General features: G+C 46.7%; 1 long non-coding RNA gene across 3 annotated transcripts in view; it reads right to left on the bottom strand.

Annotated features, from left to right (window-relative positions):
* LOC135978583 (uncharacterized) overlaps positions 1-17,142 on the bottom strand; it is a 55,426-nt gene extending 38,284 nt beyond the window's left edge. For all 3 annotated transcript variants that reach the window (XR_010595978.1, XR_010595977.1, XR_010595976.1), the window contains exon 1: positions 16,998-17,142. This is a non-coding gene — a long non-coding RNA (uncharacterized LOC135978583). The remainder of the gene's footprint in view (positions 1-16,997) is intronic.
* Between the last annotated feature and the right edge of the window lie 8,964 nt (positions 17,143-26,106).

Below are 26,106 nucleotides of genomic sequence, written 5' to 3'. Positions count from 1 at the left end.
GGGTCAGTATTCTCCAGCTGGATTAGCAGGAGAACCCATCTTTCATAGGTCAAAGAACGTAGCATTTTGCTTCTCTCACTTGGTAGGTCCCCCAAAAGTCTTTCAAGCAGATCTTTATATCCCCAAAGTTTTTGTCTTCAAAGTCAGAAAGCCCTCCTGGAGGCTCAGCTTCCCATATCCACTAGGGAGCAGACACCACATTACTTTTGCAGTCTCCTGTGGCTTACAATGCAAATGATCTTCCTGCAATCTCACAAGCAAGTGAACAGCCCATTGTTCCAGTCCCTGGTCACACCTGGCTCTGTTTGCAATTGAGACAGAGGTTTTTGCCCTTCTCCTTTGTCTGGAAAAAAGCCTGGTTTGTCTCCTCTGTCTGTTTACAGTCTCCAAAACACAGTATTAGAGCTTCCATACTTTCACACACAATGTTATTACATACATTTCCCAGTGATATCAACAACCAATGTGTTATTAGTTTTCAAATGATAGATTACAAGACAACTTTTAAATGAATATCATGGCAACAGTGTGAGGTGCATTGAGCTGGTCAGGCCAGCTGAGATTTACTGTTAAATACCAGAGAGCCCTTTGCTATCTGGCACTGGGATGCTCTTACAGTCACAAGTACATGCTGTAAAATTAATTAGCTTTTAGTATTGCAACTTAAACCATAGCACGAATGCATATTTTACCAATACAAGTGTGCCATTCCCACAAAAGCGTGCTAAAACCAATAATGCTGGTGCACCAAAAAGGAATTATCCGATGTGTATTACACAGAAAGAAAAGCAGCCAAGAATTTCCAAAATGAATTCTAAATTTGTTAGGGTCTTGTTCAATAGCTAGGCGATTACTAGAATATTTTTTAATTTACCAGTTATGAGCCAAAAATTAGTAAGTCCCAAAGCTTTCAATAGATGTTTATCATAGCCCTAGGGGGGTATGGGGCCCAGGACATAGAAACTCTGGGCCTATCTGCCAGGGGGTACTCCCCACCCAGATCCACCCAAGGCCCCACCCCACCTCTTCCCCACCAGTTCTGCCCCCTCCCCCTCGCACATTGCATCCTCGCTCCTCCCCCCAGCACCTCCAGACACTGCAAAACAATTGATTAGCAGTAGGTGCTGGGAGTCAGGTAGGGGGAGGCGCTGATCGGCAGGGCTGCTGGTGGGCAGGAAGCACTGGGGAGAGGAGGAGGTTGGTGGGGGGCTCCTCCTCACCCCCACCCCTGCTCTCCTGCCCCCCCCCCGTCCCTCCTCACAAAGCATGGGGCCCCTCAAAGCGCAGGGCCCGGGGCGGTCGCCCCGATTTGCCATACCCTAGGGACGGCTCTGGCTGGAAGGGACCTCAAGAGCTTATCTAATCCAGCCCCTTGCGCTGAGGCAGGGCCAAGTAAACCGTTCTACACCATCCCTGACAGGGGTTTGTCCAAGCTGTTCTTTAAAACCTCCAATGATGAGGATTCCACAGCCTCCCTTCATAACCTATTCAAGTGCTTAACTACCCTTATAATTACACAATTTTTCCTAATAGCTAATCTAAACCTCCCTTATCGCAGATTAAGCCTTAGTTCTTGTTCTACCTTCAGTGGACATGAACAATCAATCACTGTCCTCTTTATAACATATTTGAAAACTTATCAAGTCCCCCCTCAGCCTTCTTTTCTTGAGACTAAACATGCCCAGGTGGGTTTGTTTTTTTGTTTGTTTTTCAAACTTTCCTCATATGTCAGGTTTTCTAAACCTTTTACCATCTCTTCTGGGCTCTCTCTACTTTGTCCACATCTTTCTTGATGTCTGGCGCCCCAAAATGGACACAGTACGCCAGCTGAGACCTCACCAATGCCTAACAGAGGGGGACCATTACCTCCCATAGCTTACATACAACACTCCTGTTACTACACTACTGAATTATATTAACCTTTTTTTGCAACTGCATCATTATTGTTGGCTCATGTTCAGTTTCTGATCCACTATAGGTCCCAGATCCTTTTCTGCAGAACTACTACCTTGACAGTTATTCCCCATTTTGTAGTTGTGCATTTGATTTTTCCTTCCTATGTATAGTGCTTTGCGCTTGTCTTTATTGAATTTCATCTTGTTGATTTCAGACCAATTCTCTTAATTTGTCAAGGTCATTTTGAAGTCTGATCCTGTCCTTCAAAGTGCAGCTCCTCAGAGCTTAGTGTCATTTGCAACAGTTATAACCATAATCTCCGCTCCATTATTCAAGTCATTAATGAAAATACTGACCAGTACCAGACCCAGGACAGACCCCCAGGGGAGCCCACTAGGTAAGTCCTATTAATAAACTACTCTGAATAGGATTCTTCAAAGAGTTATGTGCCCACCTTACAGTAATTTCATCTAGATCACATTTCCCCAGATTGCTTATGAGAACGTCATGTAGGAATGTATCAAACCTATTAAAACCAAGATATATCACATCTACTGCTTTCTCTCATCCACTAGACCAGCGTACTGTGGTTTAAAAATGGAAAGATTTGTTCTATTAATGAGTCATCTACATCAATGTATCCAAAGGCAATTAAAGCTTTTGGTCAACATTACACGTACCTTGAAGGTAAAAACCATTACACCATTGTACGCACAGCTGGCAACATAACTCTAAGGACTTGTCTACCCTTAAACTGCTACAGTGGCCCAGCTGCAACTGGGCCGCTGTGGTGTGTCGGCATAGACACTACGCCAATGGGAGAGGTTCTCCAGTTGGGGGAGGTGGATTACTTATGCCAAGAGGTAGTAGCTAGGTCAACAGAAGAATTCTTCCATCGAATTAACTCAGTCTACATCGAGGGATAGGCCAATGTAGCTATGTCTCTTAAGGGTGTGGATTTTTCACACCCCTGAGAGATGTAGCTATGCCCATGTAAGTTCCCACTGTTGACTAGCCCTGAATCTTTTTCAGGGATCTCTGACTGCTATAAAATTGTGGCCTGGGATTGGAACTTTTCAAAATCTGGTTAGCCATGTTTAATTCCTTGTGCTCAATGTTGGCACCAGGGGGCACTACTACCCCTGAAATGGATCTTTAATGGCTCCCATTGGAGCAGATTACTGTCATACCAATGAAAAAGGTACACAAGAATTATCTTGCATGCGCAGCAGTTTATTGAGAAGGAATTACACAAGCGGTAAAGGGTTACATTATGCACATAACGTATAGTTCTTAATGTTTAAGATGGGAGTTAAGAGCTATACATTCCTCTTAGCGAGCCTCTCTTTCACAAACATACACAAACAGGCCCTGTGCTAGCTTCACGCAATCCCTGCTTCGAAAACAAAGAAGGTGGTCACCAATTCTATGGACGGCTTCTTCTCTCCAGGTCTGGTCTCCTCAGCCCTCTGGTCTGACTCGGATTCCCTGGAGGCAAGGCCTTGGCCGCCTGGAAACCCTTCTGGTCACAATCCTACTCAAGCCCATGGAGCAGAGTTTTGACTACTCTGTCTAGCAGTTTCTTCAAGCGTCAATTAAGGAATCCCCAACACTAATTTAATTGGCTTGATTTTTATACTTTTTCCTCAAAGGATTCACACGTCTTAAAAGCATGCTCAATGGGAATGTGGTTATTAATTTTTACCTAATACTTTAGGAGGAGACTGCAGAGTGGTGCCAACTGAACATTACCCCACATTCACTCCCTGATGAATCATTCACTTTAGCCCTGTCATAACTATAAAGGGAAGGGTAACAGCTGTCCTGTGTACAGTATTCTAAAATCCCTCCTGGCCAGAGACTCCAAAATCCTTTTACCTGTAAAGGGTTAAGAAGCTCAGGTAACCTGGCTGACACCTGACCCAAAGGACCAATAAGGGGACAAGATACTTTCAAATCTTGGGGGAGGGGGGAGGCTTTTGTTTGTGCTCTTTGTTTGGGAAGTCGTTCGCTCTTGGTACTGAGAGGGACCAGGCATCAATCCAGGTTCTCCACATCTTTCTAAACAAGTCTCTCAATTTTCAAACTTGTAAGTAAACAGCCAGGCAAGGCGTGTTAGTTTTCCTTTGTTTTCTCAACTTGTAAATGTACCTTTTGCTAGAGTGTTTATCTCTGTTCGCTGTACTTTGAACCTGAGGCTAGAGGGGGGTCCTCTGAGCTCTTTAAGTTTGATTACTCTGTAAAGTTGTTTTCCATACTGATTTTACAGAGATGATTTTTACCTTTTTTCTTTAATTAAAAGCCTTCTTTTTAAGAACCTGATTGATTTTTTCCTTGTTTTTAGATCCAAGGGTGGTGGATCTTGATCCACCAGGAGTGGATGGGAGGAAGGAAGGGGGATGGTTAATTTCTCCTTGCTTTAAGATCCAAGGGGTTTGGATCTGTATTCACCAGGGAGTTGGTGAAGAGTTTCTCAAGGCTTCCCAGGGAAGGGAACTAGCTTTGGGAATGGTGGCAGCGGACCAGATCTAAGCTGGTAGTTAAGCTTAGAAGTTTTCATGCAGACCCCCACATTTGTACCCTAAAGTTCAGAGTGCGGAAGCAGCCTTGACAAGCCCCCTGCGTGATGTCTTTCTACAGGGCCAAGATGCCCCGGTCTGCCCGTGCTCCACTCAAGATGTTCTACACGTGTTGTTTGCTTTCAAGTGGACATATTTGCTGACGCAAAGATCAGTATTCATCATACACGCAGCATGGAGCCAGTCAGTTTCACTTCTGACATCTGCCTGATGCTAAGAAAAGGATTCTTCTCCCAGAATCCTCTTTCACAGTTCAGTCATGTCAAGCCATGTTCTCACCATTCATTCAGTACAGTCACACCAGTATGGCACCATCCCAACACTCAATACTGTACTGTACACGATATTCAAAAAATATACACACAAGTGTATTTTGTAAGAGCAGAGTCTTGCATTATTAATCCCTCACTACAGCTTGTGTTATTATAGCTTCACTGAGAAGTGGAGTGAGACCACCAGGTTTTTGTTGTTTGTTGTGTTTTTTAAAAGAGATGTGTATTAAATAAATTCTACTGTGCTCAGTTTTTCAGGTGTGCAGTGGCTCACTTCTAAAGGTTCAGTTCTTAGATCCATAAGACAAACAGGAACCAGCAATCAGCATACTCATTGAAAATTAAGATGTGTGTGGCATGGATTTAACACCGCAGACCGCGAGTGCATGAAGTAAAGGAAAAAACGGACACACCCTATTTCAAAGGCACTGTATTGTGCAGGAAAGCTTTCAGCATCACTGCACCATTACGCTTCCCACTGAGAGTAACTTTAGCACTGGCTGAAAATGAATATAGGGCTCAGGAAAGATGTAGGGGGTTAGTAAAACTATATAGCATTCCATTATATTTCTGGGGTACAAGTAAACCTTAACTCAGACTAGACACACAGCTGAGCGATGCTTGGATGAGAGCCAAACCCTTTGTACAACAGACCTTTTTCTATAACCACCTTTATTAAGTTTATTTATTTGAAGTTAGAGAATACCTTTTACTGAACTAACCAAAAGCATAGAGGATGTTGCTACTTAGAATCATGCTCTTCAGGCTACTGAAAACAAGCATTGTAGAAACAGACAGGCATGAATTCAGACCAAATTCAATTAAAATAAAATGGTCAGAAGAGAATAGTTAAAATAAATCAAATACAGCTGTAGACTGACATGCCTCCTCTTGACAGCTGCCAGAATTACTATGACAGGAGGCTTTACTGAAACCCTTTAAGGTGAAAAAAACCTAGGTTGTTCTGATATAAAATAGCAGTTGCTCCTCAATGATTTTTAAATTTTCCTTGTTTTATAAAACAGATGCTCCGGGACGCTCTAGCATCCTTAAAGGCCCCAACAGAGCAACCTTCCTTCTGCTAAGGACTTGGATTCAGCTATTTGAAGAGTTTGTGCTGTTCAGTCGGTTGTCTAAACATTGTTGGGGATAAGGGGTCTTGTTCAAAGGCAGTGCAAATATGACACCCCCACAAAGCAAATGAGCATGCTGCCCTCAGCACTCCCACACCCTGCCTGGTCAGCAGAGATCAAATCCCTGCATGGGATCAAGTGTTCCCTTCCCAATGGGTTTTGTGCTCCATTCCCTCTGATAAGTAATTCTTTCTGTCCAGGTTTGCAGTTAGACTAAAGGTTTGGATTAATGGAGAAACCACCTAGCATTCGATTACATAGTTATTTTAACCCCACTGTTAAGATTTGTTTCAAAACCTACTATGAGGTATATAAAACCAACAATATTTATCTAGAAAAGCACAAACTAGTAATAAAAATTCCTACCATTTTCACCTTGTAGGTATTCTCAGTAAGCCCTCCAAACAAGATCTCAGAAAGCTAAAGAAAAAAATATTTTAAGAATATTCTTTGGAAACTGAAGGGAAATCCCATTTGGAAGAGAAGAGGAGTAAGACTGAATTGTTAGGTAGATATAATCAATAGTATCATAAAAGCTACTGGGAACTGTTAGTCTTGAGCCAACAAAACTACAGCAAAATGTAATACATTTATCTAACACCACACAGCACCACAGGAGCCAACAAAGATGATTTCCTCTCTAAGCAACACCAAGTTTGAATATTGTTCCTGCCAACGTATTTACATTGACTTATATGCCAATGCCTCTGTCCTGTAATCGTCTGCTTTCACTGCTGCACTGAACTAGCTGAACTTTTTTTCTTCCCCCCCCCCTCTTTTTTTTTTTTTTTAAAGAAGGCTCTCGTCTCAAATTGTTTTCTAAACCAGACTGGAGCGTTTAATTGGACAAAACCAGATAAGGTGTCTTAAACCCATTTTAACTAAACCTAATTTTAATTGAATTTAACTTTCAATTCAGTTTGCATGGCACTTTCTAGTTCAAATGACGTTACTGGTCTTATCAGACACTGACAAAGATTTCATATTAAAGACAAAATAGTCGTTCCAAGAGCAGGTATTCTGAGAGTAAAAGCAAAGACAATAATTCAACCATTGTTAGAACCTACAAAGTTTTACCCCTTCCAAAACAATTTTCAGGTCTACTGACATCAGGATCCTTTGCAAATTTCATCAGATTCTCTCCCCGAGGTTTGCAAATTGATGATTCTGGCCTTTTACTCCACCCCACTGACTAAGCAATAGTGTTTTTAATAGCTCATTTCATGTGGACTCGGCTATGGATGCTCAGAAAAATCTTCCAACGTCAACTCCGGAAAGAGAAGCATTTTGCATCGTCACCAAGTTTGCTACTTGACAGTGTGAAGAAGGCGGCAGAAGTTTCTTCTCAACAGACCTTGATTAATTTCAGGTCTGATGTAAACAGAAGAGCGCAGGGGAAAGAACTAGCACATGAAATGGAAAAAAAAAAAAAATCAAACATGGGGCAGGAGGATCAGTGACAGGATACAGCCTTGTCCCTGGATTTGAAGACGGTATTACAAAACGAAAGATGTGCATTACCTGAAAGTGTTCTCTATGTAGGAAGATATTAAATCCTCTGTACCCTCTACACACCCAGATTTTGTCCAGGGAAGTTAGAACATTTGCAGACAGTATACTGCTCTCGACTGACATTCTGAAGCCCTATTCCAAGACTAATGATCAGGAGGAGCAGACTTACTGTTTTCATTCTTCAATACAAAATTACTTTTGCTTACGTTGTAGGTATTGTGGAACTAATTTGGAAGTGTGACTCTACAATTGACAGTAGATGTACAGATCCCTTCTCCCTCCTATCACACGTAGCAGGTTTAAATGCCCACTTATGAAACCCCCCCAAGCAGTCACATATTCCATGGCAAAACCACAGAACCCTGAGACATTCCCGGGTTGGAAATTCTGTGACATCTTCAACTAGATTAACAAATTAAGATTTTACTGAATATCAAATTGAATAGTACAATCAGAATATACCCTCAGTTGAATTCAGTTTTCTGCTACTCCATTTTTTAATTTTCAATGTGCTGCACAATTTGTACTGAAGACCAGGGCCGGCTCCAGGGTTTTGGCTGCCCCAAGCAGCCAAAATACACACACACACACAAAGCCACAATCGCGATCTGCGGCGGCAATTCAGCGGGAGGTCCTTTGCTCCCAGCGGGAGTGAGGGACCGTCCGCCGAATTCCCGGACGTGCCGCCCCTCTCAGGAGCGGCCGCCCCAAGCACCTGCTTGAGAAGCTGGTGCCTGGAGCCGGCCCTGCTGAAGACAAATCGATGAAGTATAAAAATCAGGGGAAACCTGAAGGTTTTGGAAGCAGAGGAGACAGTTGGGACTTTTGGCACCTGAGAAGGTGAGTGATGCCAACATTATCAGCAGTGAAAGTTGCATTTTTAACTGCCATAATTAGGTTTCAAAACAAACACTAATTGAGATAACAGGACAGTTCACACCTCAGAACTATTGTTCCTATCTTTCTGGAAACACTGCATTAGATACACTGTTCGCATTTATGTTTTCTTCCCATCCATAAAGGACTAGAAGCTTTTTGTTTTTTAAATAAATAAAAAAATACTCATTCTAGAACATAATTCTACAATAAATTGCACAGCCACAGCATTTCAGAGTACATAAATCCATGGCCACCAGCCTATACAAAACTTACAATTCCTGCTACGAGGGTAGAGCCAATTCCTGCAATTATTGCAGGTCAATGGATGTTTTATTAATGTTTTCAAATGGAAGCAGGATCAGCCCCTAAAAATCCAGTATGACTGTAGTATGGAAAGTATTTTATAAATGTTCCTGAGCGACAGGGAATTTAGAATTTTCTGTGACACAACTAATTAATCTCTAACATATAGTTTAAAGCATTATCACCCTGATAGTACCACTTATACCACGCTCTTGATTTTTAAATTCTATTGTAGAAAACAAAGACCTGTTTATTCTTTATTAATCATCTCAACTTACTAGCATTTGCACCTGCACAATAATACAAGACCTAAAGTTAGGTTTTTAGCCTATTAAAGTTTTGTTTAAAACAGCTTATCTCATGAATGCAAAATGCACTGTTCTTTTTGCTTCCTCAGCGAATGAAAACAAAATGACTTTGTGCATTTCCCAAAACTCACTGTTTTTGTCCCCATGGTCAGGATGACCCCCAGTGATTCAGTTCCTGGTGTGCTGACTTTAAGTTGTTTTCACATCCTCCTGTTGACACCATATACAAAACAGAGCTTCCAATGCTTAAATCTACACATGAATCAAGGCCGACAGCTGAATCTACATCCATTTGTCTGGCAAAACCTGTTTGCCCGCAGATTTTAAAGCTTTTTTCGAGTACATATACACAACTCAAATATCCCATGTACATACATCTTGCAATGAATACGGGAATCAGTATGACAAATTTTTATTAGATGCCTCACACTTTACCGTCTTTGGATAAATACTATGACAGCAATATGTCGGGTGTAGTGAGTTTGTCAGATGTGCCAGAAGGTACTGTTACCGAACAATGAATCCTTTACCAGATTTCAGAGTAGCAGCCGTGTTAGTCTGTATCCGCAAAAAGAACAGGAGTACTTGTGGCACCTTAGAGACTAACAAGTTTATTAGAGCATAAGCTTTCGTGGACTACAGCCCACTTCTTCGGATGCATATAGGATGCATAGGCTATATGCATCCGAAGAAGTGGGCTGTAGTCCACGAAAGCTTATGCTCTAATACATTTGTTAGTCTCTAAGGTGCCACAAGTACTCCTGTTCCTTTACCAGAGGGATTCTTAGGATCTCAGCAAAACCTAAACATTGCTGTATTGCCAACCCTGAAGTGAAATTAACAATGGAAGGGAAATTGGTTTCACTGATTGTCACTGAAAGAGCTGAAGGAAATGAAAAAGGAAGTTGCATAAAGACTTAAAAAGCAAATAAGATATTTAATTTTTTTTAGCTTTTTCTAGTATTTTCACCTGTTAGAAATAATACACAGTTTAAGTCGATGAAACTAAAGTATCTCAACTCCTACATTTACTTCAAATTACTCTAGTCAGCTTGATACCTCCATCTCTTCCTTATTCTGTTTAAGCTAAATTATTCTACTCTTTTTAGTTTCTCCTTGTATACAAGATCTTTGTAGACCTTTTCTATTTCTGTTACAAGATGTCCTCAGAGATAAAGTGCTATTTAGTTCTCAACATCAATTGTAGTTCACTACATCACCTGAATCTACACAGAACAGCAGTTCTTTTAACCAGGGATCCTTATGGACTCTGTTACATATCATTTAACATTTGTCCTTTTTACCTCAGAAATAATTCAAAGCATCAACATGTTTGCCTAAGTTGACATGGCAGACATCTGTTGACTTGTACACTCCAGTGTGCAATAGACCATAGTAATGCATTTTTCAAGCCTCTCCGCAAGTCTGGCTTAAATAGCACCAAGGATTCTTCACTAACAAATACTAATAGTGGAGCGGTTTTAATTTTTTGAAGATTTGGTTGCCAGTACATCTTAGGTTCAGTTTTAAGAAACTAATACCAAAGTACTGCCTTACCTTACAGCCTCTTATTTAATTGAACTGCTAATTCCCTATGGCCTTATTTGCACTTTGAGATGCTTTTGCTATCCCCAAAATACACCTGCAGCGAGTTATGGCTAGGATTTTTGTCCTTCAGCTTTATAATAATCTTCTTTGGCCACTGAAATGCATATGGAGTGATTTCAGAATATTTCTTCTCTTTGGTTTCTGACAATTAGTTGTGCTCAATTTGTCACTGTTGCTTGGAGAAGCGTGCTTTACAGGTTTTGTAAGGAGAAAGATCTTATATTAGTTCCACTGTCAGCCTTTAGAAGACAATTTCATCAATGCCCTTATTTTAGTTTTATCTTTAAATGCAACTTTACAACAACAAAAATAAGAAAACTACAGTACAGTTGCACTGCAGCAAGTTTTCCAAGTGAAACAGCTCATCTGTCATAATCTTCCATGTATACACAGCCACCACTACCAGTCCACATCAAGGATCATAGCCACCAACCAAGGCCCAATTCTGCAATAAGCTCGGTGCAAGTGCACCACTATGCTGGCAGAGCCCCCACTGAAATCAATGGGACTGCTCACAGGGGTCTGCACATCCAGAATTACTGCAGTTCCACAAGTCAAGCAAGTTTTCGCCACTTGCTGTTCAGATAACAGCTTTGCAGTCTTGTGCTGCTTGACACCAGAATAATAATCCCTCTTCTCAGGCACAGAAGGACATCCATATTCCCATTATGGAGACTCTCCATTTACCCACCCCCAGAACTTAATATCACATATCGCCAACCCTGATAAAGTTAAGACTACTCCACTGAGCATGCTCAAGTAATCAGACATCCATTAGAGCAGGGGTGGGCAATTTTTTTGGCCCGAGGGCCACATCTGGGTATGGAAATCGTATGGCAGGCCACGAATGCACACAAAATTAGGGGTTGAGGTGCAGGAGGGAGTGAGGGCTTCGGCTGGGGGTGCGGGTTCTGGGGTGGGGCTGGGGATGAGGGTGCAGGAGGATTGGAACTGAGGAATTTGGAGGGTGGGAGAGGGATCAGGGCTGGGGTAGGGGGTTGGGGCACAGGAGGAGATGAGGGGTGCAGGCTCTGGGCAGCGCTTACCTCAAGCAGCTCCCGGAAGCAGTGGCATGTCCTCCCTCTGGCTCCTATGCGGAGGCACAGCCAGGCAGCTCTGCGCATAGCAGATGGAGGGGGGACATGCTGCTGCTTCCGGGAGCCGCACGGAGCGGGGCAAGCACCCAACCCCACTCCCTGGCTGGAGCATTGCTCTCCACAACAGGTTCTCAGACACTATGGTGACAGGGGCCTTATAAGAGGATTATATCAGATCTTCAGTGAAAGAAGCTTGTTTTCATGCCACTCGAGAAGCATATTCCGACACTATATAAAGTCAGCTAATGAAAACACGCAGCCCACCTACTCACAACTGAGGTTGGGACCCTACAGTGAGCTCCATGTGGGAGATGTTCTGCTCAAAAAAACCCTGTCCTGGGACCCCTTTTTGAGAAGTCTGTACATGCCCAAACTCAATCTTGGGAGAGCCAAGAGAAAATAAAAAGAATTCAGACATGAAAAATGGGACCAAGGAGAGGGGGGGAAATGCTCATAGCAGAATAGGCTAGTGTTTCATTTAGTCAAGTATGTGGCCTACAGATGAGGAGGAGTGAAGACGGGGGGCGGGGGAACAGGATGCTGTTGTACCTTGTAAACTTGAAAGAGCTAATTTCTCAGCAATAGAAATATGAGACGGAATCAACAAAAAAAACTGACAAAAAGAGAGGAAACTGAGGAAAAAGTAAATGAACAGAAAAGGAAACAAATGGGAAACCATGATGGAAACAGAATTTAGATTAGTGAGTTTCCTTTGTACAAACGCCTACGTGTGATGTTATTCTTTGGAAAGCATCCTACAACTCTTAATCTGAGAGGAAAAAAAGGAAAAGTCAATCTTAGCAAGCTAGTGCTATTGAGCCTGGAGTCAAATGGTTTCCTGTTGTTCCTCTTGGGCACTGCAGATTAATGGCTAAAGTGGGTGTTTGTGAGCCACAGGCAGTTGCAGGTACATTAAAAACCTAAAATGATAACAGTCCAAAAGGCTCAGGGTTGTGTATTAATTAGGCTCCAAAAACTGGTTTTAAAATGGAGACAGCAAGTATCTGTTTACAATGACAATGCTATGGGATGAAAGCTTCGCAGAAGTAAATTAATCATGTATGTGCAAGGCATGTTTTGCTTTGGCATTTGGCCAGAGGAAAGCTATCATAATTAAGGAGTTTAAAAGCAAAAACAAGAGACCATATATATAAAGATTCTAATTTAAAAAATCTAATTCACTATATTCGTTTTTGATAAGGATATCATACTACATAGCTGCAATAGCAAAAAATCTTATCAAAATATTTTCCCATTAAAATTTAGTATTTAAAAACCTGTTTTTAATGTTCTTCTATCTAGCATCATTTCAGGAGACAAGAACCAAAAATCCTGCACATTTTACCTTCATGCTTTGTTCAAATACATTCATTCAATGAGATGTTTGTTGAATAAGGTCTGGTGTTTGGATTTTAAGATGTTGCACTTTGGGCTGCAGTTGCATGAGAATTCTGGAAATCAGGCACTAGCACAAAGTGAAACTGACCTAAAAGCAAGTGTAAACCAAGCGATTTTGACACTTTATTCCCACTGTCTAAAATTAAAAGTGTAAACTTCATAAATTAAATGTTTTAAAAATTCATTATTAATCTTAGGTATTTAGTAACACAGGTCAGGAAGCTTTTTAAAAAGCAAACAATTTTTAACCTGACAATGTACCTAGGAATTACTTTGTGGAAGTTCTATGCCCTGTGTTATACAGGAGGTCAGATTAGATGATCACAATGGTCCCATTTGGTTTAGAATTGATGAATCTCTACAAGAAAAATTATTAGCCAGATAATCCACAATATTGGATCCTGACTACATTCTAGAATTAAATTTTAGTGTTTTGTGAAAACTGGAATAGTTGTGCAGCCCTTTTGGTGCCTCATTCTATTTTTAAAATAGCATGCTACAACGCCAATCTCCATGTTTAAGGTTGAAAGAATGACGTAAGTCTATGTTTACACGTTAGTTTTCTAGATTCAGAAAGTCAAGACAAATAAAAAAAAGTTACAATGGCCTCACATAATTCAGTGTAAATATACTTTAGGAACATGGATAATTACCAGTATATTGTTTTTAAACTCCTTTAATGTCAATACAAGGTATTCTTCACTTCTTGTCCCAAGCAGCTGTGCATGTGCTATTAAGCAGTTGCTAGGTTTCAGGTGACTACATTCAGTATTAGCCAAAATATTCTCTTTACAAAGAGTTCTTACAATCAATGAAATTTATAAGAGCTTTGATATCCTAAAACGAGCCAAATCCTACAAAAGCTTATCACATGTATGCAATTTTGGCTTCAGCAGGAGACAGGTCTTTGCAGGATCAAGCCTAACAATGCAACTCTCATATCAAAACAAATTAATAAGCCATCTAGTCTGTTATCAGGGACAACAGCCAATACTCAATGCTTCAGATGAAAGCATTCCAACACCATAATGCATCTAATTATGTAATACCATTGGATACTCTGGCTCATTGACTCCAGCTGGTGGTGAGCTTGTGCCATGAAGTATTATAGCCTTTATTTTTTTTAGGCTAGGCAGAGTAAGTGTAAATGCTATCCCTATTTATATAGATGCCTAATCTTTTTTAGGATTTACAACACTATATTCTACGGCAGTGTATTCCTTTAGGTTAGTTACACATTGCATTAAAAATATGTTTGCCCATTTACATTTTTTGCCTTTTTCATATTGAATGCCCCCCTCAGAACCTGTCAAATCACCACAAAGAGTTTCTTATGTTGTCCTTCTACATTAGGACCAGATTAATTCTCTCTGGGATTTATCTGAAAAGAGAAACCATTGAAGTGTTCGCTTCACCACGTAAAGCAATGCATTCAGTAATTTATCTGCCAATCAATGCATTTATTGCCAGTCATCAACATTCCCCTTAATATCTTCTTATAGGCTGCATTATGTGCTAAACAGATTACAACAGAACATAGTGTTTACTCCCATCTGTGATTCCAGGATCTTCCTATGCCACATTCCTCCCCCCATATACTTTTCAAATGACTGCTCTCCCCCTTCTCCCTTGTTGCATGAGAGCTCAGCTCATCACCACCTGAGCAGTCGGACAACCTCATAAAAGGAGCATCAGTTACTGGGCAAGGGAGAAGGAGAACTGGAATGAGATGTCAGGAGACCAGATCTGACACTTATTGGCAAAAAACAAGAGAGATGAGGAGAATAAACACATTACCAAGGGCAAAGCCAACTAATGCCAAATTAATGTGTCCGCAGAGGGAACAAAGACACCCACACAGAGTGGTCATGTTTGTTTTTTAAATGTCTCAAGACAGCAGTATCCAGTGGTGACTAAAATACACTTTTTTAAAGAACAGCAAAGTGCACCTTAGTGGGATCAAATCTGCAAAGGGTGGGGGAATGTAACTCCCATCGGAGAGCTATCGGCCAGTGATGGGATAACCAGTGATCTGAGAACACGGCATGATGCCCTTTTGCGCAATCCAGTCACTCCAAAAGGCAGACACGCTGCGTCTAGCGCATAATAAGTCTACCCCCTGCGGGCGGTCACACTCGGGTCTAATTCCGGGGGGTTGGGGGGGGGGGTGAAATCTGTGGCTTTTGATTTACAGGGGGTCGGAAAAGAGGATCTGGTGCTGCCTTCTGGCATAAAGCCCTCCCCCGCCAGCTCCCAGCCACGGGCGCGCCCCCCCGGCAGCCCCCCCCCAGCCACGCGCGCACCCCCGGCAACTCCCCCCCCAGCCCCCAGCCACGCGCGCACCCCGGCAGTCCCCCCCCCCAGCCACGCGCGCACCCCCGGCAGTCCGTCCCCCCCCGCCCCCCAGCCACGCGCGCACCCCCGGCAGTCCGTCCCCCCCGCCCCCCAGCCACGCGCGCACCCCCGGCAGTCCCTCCCCCAGCCACGCGCGCACCCCCGGCAGTCCGTCCCCCCCCCCCCCGCCACGCGCGCACCCCCGGCAGTCCGTCCCCCCCCCCACCGCCACGCGCGCACCCCCGGCAGTCCGTGTCCGTCCCCCCCGCCACGCGCGCACCCCCGGCAGTCCGTCCCCCCCCCCACGCGCGCACCCCCGGGAGTCCGTCGTCCCCCCCCCCCCCGCCACGCGCGCACCCCCGGCAGTCCGTGTCCGTCCCCCCCGCCACGCGCGCACCCCCGGGAGTCAGTCCCCCCCCCACCCCCCCGCCACGCGCGCACCCCCGGCAGTCCGTCGTCCCCCCCCCCCGCCACGCGCGCACCCCCGGCAGTCCGTCGTCCCCCCCCCCCCCGCCACGCGCGCACCCCCGGCAGTCCGTGTCCCCCCCCCCACCCCCCCGCCACGCGAGCACCCCCGGCAGTCCGTCCCCCCCCCCGCCACGCGCGCACCCCCGGCAGTCCGTCCCCCCCCCACCCCCCCGCCACGCGAGCACCCCCGGCAGTCCGTCCCCCCCCCCCGCCACGCGCGCACCCCGGCAGTCCGTCCCCCCCCCACCACGCGCGCACCCCCGGCAGTCCGTATTCCCCCCCACCCCCCCGCCACGCGCGCACCCCCGGCAGTCCGTGTTCCCCCCCCCCCCCCGCCACGCGCGCACCCCCGGCAGTCCGTCCCCCCCCCCCCCGCCACGCGCGCACCCCCGGCAGTCCGTCGTCCCCCCCCCCCGCCACGCGCGCACCCCCGGCAGTCCGTGTCCGTCCCCACGCGCGCACCCCCGGGAGTCCGTCGTCCCCCCCCCCCCGCCACGCGCGCACCCCCGGCAGTCCGTGTCCGTCCCCCCCGCCACGCGCGCACCCCCGGGAGTCAGTCCCCCCCCACCCCCCCGCCACGCGCGCACCCCCGGCAGTCCGTCGTCCCCCCCCCCCCGCCACGCGCGCACCCCCGGCAGTCCGTCGTCCCCCCCCCCCCCCGCCACGCGCGCACCCCCGGCAGTCCGTGTCCCCCCCCCACCCCCCCGCCACGCGAGCACCCCCGGCAGTCCGTCCCCCCCCCACCCCCCCGCCACGCGAGCACCCCCGGCAGTCCGTCCCCCCCCCCCCGCCACGCGCGCACCCCGGCAGTCCGTCCCCCCCCACCACGCGCGCACCCCCGGCAGTCCGTATTCCCCCCCACCCCCCCGCCACGCGCGCACCCCCGGCAGTCCGTGTTCCCCCCCCCCCCCCGCCACGCGCGCACCCCCGGCAGTCCGTCCCCCCCCCCCCCCGCCACGCGCGCACCCCCGGCAGTCCGTCCCCCCCCCCCGCCACGCGCGCACCCCCGGCAGTCCGTCCCCCCCCCCGCCACGCGCGCACCCCCGGCAGTCCGTCCCCCCGCCACGCGCGCACCCCCGGCAGCCCGTCCCCCAGCCACGCGCGCACCCCCGGCAGCCCGTCCCCCCGCCACGCGCGCACCCCCGGCTCAGCCCCGGCCGCTCCCGGGCAGGGCACACGCACGCAGACACCCCGCCCATCGGGTCCCCACCTTGTCCCAGCTGAGCCATTGCCCGACCGCCCTGTCGCCTCAGAGTAACGGTCCCCCCGCGCGCCCCCCGCGCACCGAGCACTAGCAACACCACCAGCCGCAGCCCCGCCCCTTCGCCGGCCCCGCCCCCAACAGTCGCCGCAGCCGCGTTCCAGGCCACGCCCACCCAGAGCCAGCGGCACCATCCCGGCACGCGCGCTCCTGGCCCCGCGCCCCGCCCGCCTCCGACTCCGGCCGGCGCTGCTGCGTGCCGTCCCTGTACGGCCCCTCTCGCGGTGCCCCACGGGAAACGTAGTTCTCCCTCCCCCCGCGGGTCGAGATGTGGGAGGAGACTCGGGAGAGTAAGGGACTCCAGTTCCCAGCAGTCCCTGCTCTCTCTCGCGGAGTTGGACGCCGCCAGTGTTTAGGCGGCTAGGGCTGACCCACTGTGGGTGCCCACCAAGTGTTCCCCTCTTGGTCAGAGACCATCTCACGCAGCCATGGCCCTCTCCGGCTCCCAGTGACGCCAATGGGAAACCCCACCTTGCTGGCAGCAGGATGGGGACTAGTGAATCATGGAATATCAGGGCTGGAAGGGACCTCAGGAGCTAGCTAGTCCAACCCCCTGCTCAGAGCAGGACCAATCCCAACTAAATCAAGTGCACACACCAGCAATGATGTGCAGCCACCTCTGGGGCAGGGAGCAGCTGCTGAGCACTAGCCAAGCGTTTAGGACAGGAAGTGCAGGTCACAGAGCAGCTGAGTGGGCTCAGCGCTTGGCAGGCAGGATTCCAAGAGCCCATCCCACTTAAGAAGGAAAGCAGAAGGGTTTGCCATAAGTAAAGCATAGCTGTTCTTCTCACAAGCATGCCTGCCCAGCAGGTGCCCTGAGCCTGGGTATTGAGGTGTGTGCCTGGGGGGGGATATAATACAGGTCTATGAAATCACAAATGATGTTGAGGAAGTGAATAGGAAACTTATTTACCCCTTGGCATAACACAAGAACCAGGGGTTACCCAATGAAGTTAATAGGCAGCAGGTTTAAAACTAACATAAGGAAGTACTTCATACAATGCACAGTCCAAATGTGGAACTCATCAGGGGAGGTTGTGAAAGCCAAAAGAATAGTGAATAGTGAATCAGGTTCAAAAAAGAATTAGCTAAATTTCTGGAGAATAGAGCCTTCGATGGCTATTAGCCAAAATAGTCAGGGATGTAACCCCACGCTGTGGGTGTTCCTAAACCTTCAACTGTCAGAAGCTGGGACTGGACAATGGGTTGGCTCACTTGATAAATTGCCCTGTTCTGTTCATTACTTTTGGACCATCCGGCACCAGCAACTGTTGGAAGACAGGATACAGGACCATGGGTGTGACCCAGTAGGTCATTCTTATGTCCGGAAAAGCCACATCTATGAGCAAAGAAAATCTATCTATTAATGGAGATTCTCTATGTCTTAGTAAGGAGGAGAGGATGGAAGATGATAAAATACAGGTAGGATCTGATGAGAAACAGTCAATTAAAAAAGAGTCCCATTCAATGACATCATGTAATGGCAGACAGCTAAAAAATGACAGTTTTTTTAAAGTCCTTATATACAAATGCTAGAAGTCTAAATAATAAGATGGGTGAACTAGAGTGCCTCGTGCATGAGGTTAGTGATATAACAGGCATCACAGAAACTTGGTGGAATAAGGATAATCAATGGGACACAGTAATGCCAGGATACAAAATATATCAGAAGGACAGAACAGGTCATGCTGGTTAGGGTGTGGCACTATATATGAAAGGAAGCATAGTCAAATGAAGTAAAAAAAAAAAATGAACCAAACTGTACCATAGAATCTCTTTTGGATAGAAATTCCATGCTCTAACAATAAGAATATAGCAATAGGGGATATATTACTGACCACCTGACCAGGATGGTGATCGTGACTGAAATGCTCAGGGAGATTAGAGAGGCTATAAAAATTAAAAAACTCAATAATAATGGGGAATTTCAACTATCCCATATTGACTGGGTACATGTCACCTCAGGACTGGATGCAGAGAGAAAGTTTCTTGACACTTTAAATGACTGCTTCTTGGAGCAGCTAGTCCTGGCACCCAGAAGAGGAGAGGCAATTCTTGATTTAGTCCTAAGTGGAGCACAGGACCTGGTCCAAGAGGTGAATATAGCTGGACCTCTTGGTAATAGTGACCATAATATAATTAAATTTAACATCTCTTTGGCGGGGAAAATACCACAGCATCCCAACACGGTAGCATTGAATTTCAGAAAAGGGCACTACACAAAAATGAAGAAGTTAATTAAACAGAAATTAAAAGGTGCAGGGCCAAAAGTGAAATCACTGCAAGCTGCATGGAAACATTTTAAAGACACCATAATAGAGGCTCAACTTAAATGTATGCCCCAAATTAAAAAACATACTAAGAGAACCAAAAAAGTTCCACCGTGGCTAAACAACAAAGTAAAAGAAGCAGTGAGAGGCAACAAGACATCCTTTAAAAAGTGGAAGTTAAATCCTAGTGAGAAAAATAGAAAGACGCATAAACTCTGTCAAGTGAAGTGTCAAAATATAATTAGGAAGCCAAAAAAGAATTTGAAGAACAGCTAGACAAAGACTCAAAAAGTAATAGCAAAAAAAAAATTTTTTTTAAGTACATCAGAAGCAGGAAGCCTGCTAAACAATCAGTGGGGCCACTGGACGATCGAGGTGCTAAAGGAGCACCCAAGGACGATAAGGCCATTGCGGAGAAACTAAATGAATTCTTTGCATCGGTCTTCACGGCTGAGGATGTGAGGGAGATTCCCAATCCTGAGCCGTTCTTTTTAGGTGACAAATCTGAGGAACTGTCCCAGATTGAGGTGTCATTAGAGGAGGTTTTGGAACAAATTGATAAATTAAACAGTAATAAGTCACCAGGACCAGATGGGATTCACCCAAGAGTTCTGAAGGAACTCAAATGTGAATTTTCAGAACTACTAACTGTAGTCTGCAACCTAGCATTTAAATCAGCTTCTGTACCAGATGACTGGAGGATAGCTAATGGATGCCAATTTTTAAAAAGGGCTTCAGAGATGATCCCGGCAATTAGAGGCCAGGAAGCCTGACTTCAGTACTTGGCAAACTGGTTGAAACTCTAGTAAAGAACAGAATTGTCAGACACACAGATGAACATAATTTGTTGGGGAAGAGTCAACATGATTTTGGAGTCTTTCCAGTTACTTCAATGGGCTTTGAAACAGGCCCTCCAGGGCTCTTGCAGAGTAATTTACTACTTAATGTAGTAAATTCATGTGACAGATGTAGTAGAGGGTGACATAATTGGGCTCTTTGTGAGGATAGGAGATGATGAAAGCCCTGATATGAGCAGAAAATGATACACACGGAAAATACATATGAAACCGAAATAAAATAATAATAATGGGCCACATCTTCAGCTTCAATGGAGCAGCACTGATCTGAAGGTATGAGTCATAATCTCCTAGGCAGGAGCATGCCTTTTTTGCAGGTGTTTGTACAGTGTCTGGTACATTGAGGGGGCTACTAGACATGTCATGTCAGACATACCCATATACCTGAGTGTTGTGCCTTTCCAGCCACACACAGCAGCTGTAAACTGGTTTAACCAGCCACTTGAGGGTTCTCCATGTGTAGGGGAACACTTGGGTCATGCAGATGGACCATGGTGGCTCCTAGTCCTATGGTTGGTGTCCTGGAATAGGCTGCCTCACTAAGAACCACCCCCCGCTGGGTGAACAGGCTGATCCTCCCACAGCGGGTTTGACAGACCCCAAGTTTGTTGACCTTCCAGGCACACTGCAAGCCCCATCTGTTTTCCATTGCAGACTTATTTGCTGGAAGTGATGGTGATCAGAGGAAAGGATCTTTATGGTGAGTGCAGATTTTATTGAGACATTTACTGGATTTTTAGATCAGCCCTTTAACTAACATTGGATCAATTTGTTATTTGCTACTTTAGCTAATGTGTTTCAGTTTTGTACTCTCAGAAGTCTGAGTGCCTTTGATCAACCTATATAAATAAACAAAAGGACAGGACGTTGGGATGAATTCATCGCAACAAAGGAAAAATGGATATTATTAAGATTGTTCCACCATCTGTGTGTGTGGCACTTTCTAGAGTTGGAGTGCTGATTTAAAGGGCCATCCAGACAAGCTGGCATCATAACCAGTTCATCCAAGACAAAGTATCAGCCAACATCAAGAAACATGAGGGCAGGCACCTCATGGATAATGGACATCGGCCTGGGAGACTTCAAAAAAACAGCAAGAATGCGTGGCAGGGAAAAGGATGAGAAGCAAGGGCCATGACTGATGAGAAATATTAATCTTGACCATTAACATGACTCCACCTGAGATCTGGGAGGATGGGTCTGAGCAAGGAGTTAAAAATATGAAACAATTGCACTTAGCTAAGATCTGCACTCTCAGCCAAAGACAAATAAAACTGCGATGAGGAGACCAGTTGTGCCGCCCTTACTCACAGAGATAGTGTTGTACTAAACAAGTATCAGAGGGTAGCCGTTTTAGTCTGTATCCACAAAAACAATGAGGAGTCCGGTGGCACCTTAAAGACTAACAGATTTATTTTATTTTTAACCACAAAAGCTTATGCCCAAATAAATCTGTTAGTCTTTAAGGTGCCATCAGACTCCTCATTGTTTTTGTACTAAACAAGTTGTCTTGTTGAAACAAGTGGGACTCTGCGTAGTGAGGTACAATCCAGAGACTCCATGATGTCTTCTAGGGACTCTGCAGTTGCTATTGATTTTACATGAAGCTACTCAGATACTATGGTGATGGGCAGTAGTGTAAAACCAATAGTTAGCTAGATAATCAGCGTGAGTGAGGGTTATACAATTAGACCATAGTTAAGGCCAAACTTTCCTTACAGCGGATGCTGGAAACTTCTGGTGGAAAATGAAAGATCAGATTTAAAACCAAACAATTGGCCTGAAGACCAGCTAGGATTTTCACTACTAAGCTCCCTCCTGAATCGCCCCTCTGATATACAGCCTGTATTGCCATATATCTCCAGAGATGTGTGGAGGGTCTTCTATATTTTCAAGGAAAACCCAGCTATATAGAGATGCTTAACACTGAGTCCATTAACTTATCAGTTATATCAAAGATGAATAGAGCTGTTTATGTTTGTATGCGGCACTCATACAGCACACATGCATCTGTTATATAATAAATTTTATATAAAGATACAATCTAGTATTGCAATAACTTTGCTTGATGTCCTGTGTTGTTTTCTCTCTGTCTTTTGTAATAATGCTCTTATTTAGTCCTATGTGATAGCTGTTTTTATAGAAGCTGTGATGGGATGTGTAACGTTCCCATGGTGTTATCTGGACTGGTGATTTGCTAGGTCACTCCAATCCTCAACTCTGGGAACCAGCCTTACCCTGCTTTGCTGTGAGAACCCCCACTCCTGGACTGTTCACGCACAACATCTAGCATGTAACCTGCTCCCAACTACATGAGTGAGCACTTTTAGCAAGCTGCTGCTTGGAACGTGCAACCGAATGACACTAGCCAATATCTCCAGCCCCAGACCCAACCCTAGGAACCTCTATCTTGCAATTTCCAGTTATGCCCACTGGACGCTGCAAGCTTATATGAGTTCATCAATTTAACAAAGAAATTGATATGTACCAGGTGTGACAAAGTTCCTCCTCTATCTTGGTGGGTCCTGCGCTTATTGGTGGATTTTCTTGCCTCAGAGATTCACCATGTGGGTTGGGGAACAGCCCAGAGACCTTCCCCTCTGGAAGAACCCACAGTCCAGATCAATTGGGAGGTTTGGGGGGAACCCAGGCCTGCCCTCTACTCCGGGTTCTAGCCCAGGGCCCTGTGGACTGCAGCTGTCTAGAGTGCCTCCTGTAACAGCTGCATGATAGCTACAACTCCATGGGCTACTTCCCCATGGCCTCCTCCAAACACCTTCCTTATTCTCACCACAGGACCTTCCTCCTGGTGTTTGATAACGCTTGTGCTCCTCAGTCCTCCAGCAGCACACCCTCTCACTCTCAGTTCCTTGTGCCTCTTGCTCCCAGCTCCTCACACTCACACCAAAAACTGAAGTGAGCTCCTTTTAAAACCCAGGTGCCCTGATTAGCCTGACTTAATTGATTCTAGCAGCTTCTTCTTAATTGGCTCCAGGTGTCCTAATTAGCCTGCCTGCCTTAACTGGTTCTAGCAGGTTCCTGATTACTCTAGTGCAGCCCCTTCTCTGGTCACTCAGGGAATAGAAAACTACTCATCCAGTGACCAGTGTATTTGCCCTCTACCAGACTCCTGTACCCCACTGGTCTGGGTCTGTCACACAGGCTTGTCTCTGACACACTTCAAACCAAACGCACTGCTTCAGGTAGAACAAACAAATGTATTAACTACAAAAGAGATTGTGAGTGATTATAAGTCAAAACACAACAAGTCACATTTGGTCAAATGAAATAAAAGCAAAACACATTCTATGCTGATCTTAACACTTTCTGTGCCCTTACAAACTTAGATGCTTTTCACCACCGGCTGGCTGGTTGCCTTTCAGCCAGGCTCTCTGCTTTGATCAGCGCTTCAGTTGCTTGGTGGTGGTGTCTGTAGATAGAGGTGGAAGAGAGAGAGCATGGCAAACATCTCTCCCTTTTATCATGTTCTTTTTTCCCTCTTGGCTTTTCCCCCCGCCCCTTCAGAGTCAGGTGAGCATTACCACATCGTAGTCCCAAACTGACCAAGGGAAGGGGGGTGACTCACTCGAGAATCCAACAGATCCTTTGTTGCTGCTTAGGCCAGTGTCCTTGTTCCTGTGAGGCTGGGCTGGGTTTGTCTCATACATGCCCTGATGAGGCGTGAACTGCTCCTCTGCTCTTGGAGAGTTTTTGTTTGGGCCTCTGCTCCTGGAGGGTTTTGCCTGGGCTTTTTTTAAGCCACGAGGACACATTTTCAGCCTCATAACTATATACATGAAATTACAACCTATAACATTACTATAACAACAATGCTCCGTGCATCATGAGCCTTCTGAAAACACCCAACGTGACAAACTTTGCATTGGATACCACACAATCATATTATAAGGATGAACATGGGGGTGCAGGGTGTTCCCCAAGGTATAGAGCGTCATAGCGTGTCTGTCCCCTACAGGGCCTGAAGGGGTAAATTAGGCCAATTAACCTATAGGCCACATCTGGAGGAGAGTCAGGGAGTGCTGCGGCCTAATTTGCTGATAAAGTCCAGCTGGGGGGGGAGCTGGTCCAGGTTTATAAAGCCAGGAAATTGGCAGCAGAATAAGGCTACAGGGAAGGAATCCCTGGGAATAGGGAGGTCTGTCACAGGGTTCAGTAGTCTGTAGTTACTCCCTGGGAGGAGGGAGTTTGAGCTGTTACACTAGGGTGACCAGACGTCCCGATTTTATCGGGACTGTCCCGATATTTCCTTGTTTGTCCCACGTCCCGACCGACGTGCGGTCGGGACACTGGACAAACAAGGAAATGCCCCGAGCCTAGAGCATCGGCAGCCCAGCCCCGTTCGTTCCCCTGCGGGACGGGGGGGCTGGGGCCTGCTGCCCCCACTCCGGGGCCGCCGCGGGATAGCACCAGCTGGGCAGCAGCCCAGACGCGACTGGCCAGGGGCTGGGCCCAGCGTGCGCGCTGCTGGGTCCCCGCAGCAGGCCCCGGCTTGGGGGGTTCGGGGGTGCCAGAGCTGCAGCCGCGGAGCGCCATGGCCGCTTCCTGCCCCCGCGGCAGTGGGAGCTGCAGCAGCGGCTGCTCCCGAGTCCCGCTGGCCGGGGGTGAGAACAGCCGCCGCCTGGCCCCGCGGGCTGCCCCCCTCCTCGCCCTACCACCCAACTGAGTCCTGCCTGCAAGGGACCAGGCCGGACTGTTACTCACCCCGGCCCCGCGCTTCCCCTGAGTCTCCCGGGCCTCCCTCCAGCGCTTGCGGAGGAAGGGGTTGTTTTTTTGTTTTTTTGTTTTTGGCCCCGCCCCCCGCCACGCCCCCCCGCGTCACCCCCCTCTCCCCCCGCGTCCCAATATTTGTCTTGGGTGATCTGGTCACCCTATGTTACACCCACAGTGGGAGGAACCAGAAACTGTAGAAAGGAGTCCAGGGGAGGAGCAACGGGGTCTGAGGGAAAGCAGACCGCAGTTGCCCAGTGCAAGGTTCCTGGACTGGAACCTGGAGTAGTGGGCAGGCCTGGGTTCCCCTGCTAGCCACGGGGGAAGTGGCACCCTCAGGGGAGTGCCAGAGAAGACTGCCTGAGACCGTTCATGTGGAAGAACTTTGGTACCCTGTAGGGGAAAACTGCTGAGTGACCTGGCCGGAGTGCTAAGTCACCAAGAGCAGGCTGCAGCTTGTGGAACTAGAGGGGGGCCAGAGAGGCGGAGAGACCGCATGTAACCGCGGGAAGGGGCATTGACCTCGTGAAGCTAATCCCCAGAAAGGCCAGAGGAGGTGCCATTCTAGTGGTGAGTCGAGCTCCCCGTCACAGAAGCATTGAAAGTGACTGGCCGATCGGATTATTTCTGAGAAGTGCTGACTGAGCTGCTCCTGGAGATGGGTTCTCTCCACTCGCTCCTTTGGAAGGTAATAAATAATACACGAATAACATAAATACTCTTTTTAACTTCTATAGCAACTTCCGCCTGCGGGTTTACAATCAGCAGGGAATGCAGCCGAATAGCGCCTCATGTGACATAGCAAAGTGTTATCCCTAAGTCACAGATGGGGCATCTAAGGCACAGAGACACTTTGTGACTTACCTACGGTCTCCTAGCAAATGTGAGGCAGACTCAGGAATAGAAGCTGCATCTCCTAACTCCTGCACATGCTTTGCCATAAAACCACCCCTATCCCAGGGAGGTTTTTTAGTGGTCTTTGGTCAAAAGTTGAGCTCAGCTCTTTGGCCAGGCCAGAGAAATCCAGCCGATATAGCCTGTGGGCACAGAGTGATATTACTGTAAGGTGAAATGCTCTGTTGCACCAGGGGTGTGCCTGGTGCCACCTTCCAGCTTGTAGTGCCACCTAGAGGTACTCTACGGAGCTGAGCTTCTGAAAGACAAAAGCTGAAGCCTGAGATTCTCTGCAAACAGAATTTTGCA

This window comes from Chrysemys picta, unplaced genomic scaffold (genome assembly GCF_011386835.1).
Source record: "Chrysemys picta bellii isolate R12L10 unplaced genomic scaffold, ASM1138683v2 scaf321, whole genome shotgun sequence".
Taxonomy (NCBI): Eukaryota; Metazoa; Chordata; order Testudines; family Emydidae; genus Chrysemys; species Chrysemys picta.
Note: the sequence above shows the minus strand (reverse complement) of the source record. Positions and strands in the feature narration are given on the sequence as shown.